This window comes from Marmota marmota, unplaced genomic scaffold (assembly GCF_001458135.2).
Source record: "Marmota marmota marmota unplaced genomic scaffold, marMar, whole genome shotgun sequence".
NCBI lineage: Eukaryota > Metazoa > Chordata > Mammalia > Rodentia > Sciuridae > Marmota > Marmota marmota.
The window spans coordinates 20503367-20507286 of NW_026000174.1; the positions used below are offsets into that span (position 1 = coordinate 20503367).

The following is a 3920-nucleotide window of genomic DNA, read 5'->3' on the forward strand; positions in this document are numbered from 1 at the left end:
TGGGAAAAAAAATATATATATATATATATAAAAGAATAATATTGGCTTTGGGTTTGTAATATATAGCCTGTGAAATGTTGAGGTAAGTTCCTTCTATCTCTAGTTTTTATAGTGTTTTAAACATGAATGGGTGCTATACTTTGTAAAATGCTTTTGCTTTATCTATTGATATAATCATGTGATTATTTAGTCTATTTATGTAGTGAATTACGTTTAGTGATTTCCAATCTTGCATCCCTGGGATGAAACCCACTTGAACATGGTGCACTATATTTTTAATGTGTTTTTGTATGCAGTTTGTCAATTCTTTCTTAAGAATTTTTGCATCTACATGTATCAAGTATATTGGTCTGAAGTTTTCTTTCCTTTATGTGCCTGTGTGGTTTTGGTATCAAATTGATACTGACCTTGCAGAATGAGTTTGATAGAGTTCCCTCATAATTTCACTTGATTTCATCTTTGATTTATGGATTAATTAGAGGTGTGTTAACTTCCAAATACTTGTAGATATTCCAGATTTTTGTTATTAACTTATAATTTAATTCTGCTGAGGTCAAGTGATATCTCCTACATGATTTCAACCCTGTGTTATTGGGACTAATTTATTACCTGACAGGTATAGTCTACCAGGTGAATATTCATTTTTGTATTTGAAAAGAATGCATTCTTTGTACTTTTTGGGTAGAGTACTTGGTAAGCACTCATTAGGTCAAGTTGATCCCACGTTCTTTATATCCTCACTGATTCTCTATTTGTTCAACAGTAATATTGTTGCAATATTTATATCTGTGGATTTACTAATTATCCTTTCAACTTGATCAGTTTTTTTCTTTCTATATTTTTGAAGCAGCATATTAAGTGCCCTCATTTTAAGTATATTTTTGTCTTTGTGATGAATGATATTTTTATTACACAGAACTATATGTCTTTATTTCTACAAATACTCCTTATATATATAAAAGTTTACTTTGTCTCACATTACTACAGTCCTTCTAGTTTTCTTATGACTAGTGTTTATCCAGTATATCATTTTTCATCCTTTTACTTGAGCCCAACTATGTTTTTATATTTAAAGTGTATCTCTTACAGATAAAATATTGTTAGAGCTTCCCTTTTTGTCCACTCTGACAATCTCTGCCTTTTCATTAGAATGTTTAGTCCATTTACTTTACTTGTCATTATGAGTAGAATAAGGTTTAAGTCTACCTTTTCTTTACTTTCTGTTTTCTCCATACACACTTCCTTTTTGTCCTCCTTTCATGCCCTCTTATTTTTATTTTTTATTTGATTAATTATAATTCATTTTATATTTTTGTGATTTTTCTGGAGATCATAACGTGCATCCTTATCTCATCACAGTGTACTCTGTCTTTTTTTAATTTTTTATTTGTTCTTTTTAGTTGCATATGACAGCAGAATATATTTTGACATATGCTACATACCTGGAGTATAATTTCCCATTTTGGGGGTTGTACATGATGTGGAGTTACACTTGTTGTGTATTCATATATGAACATAGGAAAGTTATGTCCAATTCATTCTATTGTCTGTCCCATTCTCATACCCACTCCGTTTCCCCCATTCCCCCCATTCACTCCAGTGAATCCACTCCTCCCCTCCCCAGCCCTGTCTCTTGTGAGTCATTATCCACATATCAGAGAGAACATTCAGCCTTTGGTTTTGGAGGATTGGTTTTTTTCACTTAACATAATATTCTCCAGCTCCACCCATTTGTCTGCAAATGCCATAATTTCATTCTTCTTTATGGCTGAGTAATATTCCATTGTCTCTATATACCATAGCTTCTTTATGCATTCATCTATTGAAGGGCATTTAGTTTGGTTCCATAGTTTAGCCATTGTTAATTGTGCTACTATAAATATTGATGTGGCCACATCACTATTGTATACTAATTTTAAGTCCTTTGGGTATATGCAGAGGAGTGGGATAACTGGGTCAAAAGTGGTTACATTCCAAGTTTTCTGAGGAATCTCCATACTGCTTTCCAAAGTGGTTGCACCAATTTGCAGTCCCACCAGCAATGTGTGAGTATACCTTGTTCCCCATATCCACGCAGACATTTATTGTTATTTGTACTTTTGATAATAGCTATTCTGACTAGAGTGATAAAATCTTAAAGTAGTTTTAGTTTGCATTTCTCCAATTGCTAGTGATGTTGAACATATTTTCATATATTTATTGACCATTCGCATTTCTTCTGTGAAATGTCTGTTCAGTTCCTTTGCCCATTTATCGATTGGATTATTTATTTATTTATTTAATTTGGTGAAAAGTTTTTTGAGTTCTTTATATATCCTGGAGAATAATGCTCTGTCAAAAGTGCAGGTGGCAAAGGTCTTCTCCCATTCTGTAGGATTTCTCTTCATGTTCTTGATAGTTTCCTTTGCTGTGAAGAAGATTTTGAGTTTGATAAATTCCCATTTATTAATTCTTGATTTTACTTCTTGTGCTTTAGGAGTCTTGTTGAGAGATTCCTAAGCTAACATGATTGAGATCTGGGCCTACTTTTTCTTCTAGCAGGCACATGATTGATGAACCCAGCCTAATTCCATCTTAAGATTGGGGGCCATCTCATCACAAAGTCATGAAAAGTTAATTTCTGTTTTACTATAATTTACTGAGATTTCTAAACTTGTTTGGAATTCCTGCCTGTGCCTTGAACTCACCCATGCCTGGCTCCCTCTGACCAGATAACAATCTTCTCTGAAACCTCAGCATCGCCTCATAAATTCTGATGTTGGGATCTAAATTTATTCCCTACCTTGAAATGTTAAGGCATGTAGATCATTAACCTACTATCTGCCTTTGTATTATACTTGTCAAAATCCTGTTGACTGTAAGTTCTCAAGACACCCCCCTTTGCAACTTTTTGTGCTATAAAACCTTTTTCCAGAAGAGTTAGGGTGCTGATCTCTAGCCCAGGTTTGGGAGAGACAGTACTGGCCAGCTCTTGTGTACAAGCTTGCTTTAATTTGATTTAAAATTAGAATCAGTGGTCTTTTCTTTGTGTAGTGGTTCAACAATAATCTCTGGTCTAATGACTAGCTGCCCGACATGTGTGAGGTCTTGGGTTCAATCCTCAGCACACCACATAAAACTAAATAAATAAAGGAAAAAAGAAAAAGGGCCATATCTAACTATAAAAAAAAAAAGATGTCTTTATGTGTCTGATATACTAAGGATTTATTTTAAACCAAAGAAAAATTTGTTGTATTTTTAAGGCTCAAATTAAGTTTAATACCTGCAAACTGTTTCATGTGTTTCAAGAATATGTTATAATTAAACATGTAGTATTTCAAACAGTTAATAGTGTGGTTTTCTGCTTGGAGATTTTTTTTTAATTTTTTTTTGCCTATTAAACAAATGCTTTATTAACTGAAAGCACTAAGAAATGTAAATATCCATGTCATAACAAACAGGTGACAAGTCCACATCCAGGGCTGACAGAATGCTTGAAGGGGACTGCAGCGGATCAGATGCCCATGGTGACGACAGCATCTTCATAGGGGGGCCTAGCTGCAACAGCTTTTCAAGTCCTCTCTCCTCATCAAGGATCATGAGAGGCACTACACTCAAGGGGAGGTGAGCAATTTGATGCTCCTCAGGCAGGTCAAAACTCTCAAAATCTAAAGGATTGAAGGGAAAGAAGTTTTCTATTTCTGGATAGGTCTCATCGGAGGCAGCACCAGAGCTTTTTGCTTTAACAGTCTTCTCGGTCATCTTTTTGGCGGGGAAGGTTGGTTGTTTTTGTTTGAGGGGTGCATTGGTCTTTACTGTCTTTTCTGTAGCTCTGTTGACAGTTCCCAAAGCCTTTCTGACAGTTTTAGGTACAGCTGGTGGGACCTCCCATCTAAGGCTTTAACAGGCCCAGACACCGCCCCCCCAACCCCCACCCCCAC

The 3920-nt window shown here is 35.2% G+C and overlaps 1 pseudogene; it reads right to left on the reverse strand.

Moving 5' to 3' along the window:
• Window positions 1–3405: 3405 nt before the first annotated feature.
• Window positions 3406–3920, reverse strand: part of LOC107157823 — an 889-nt pseudogene continuing 374 nt past the window's right edge.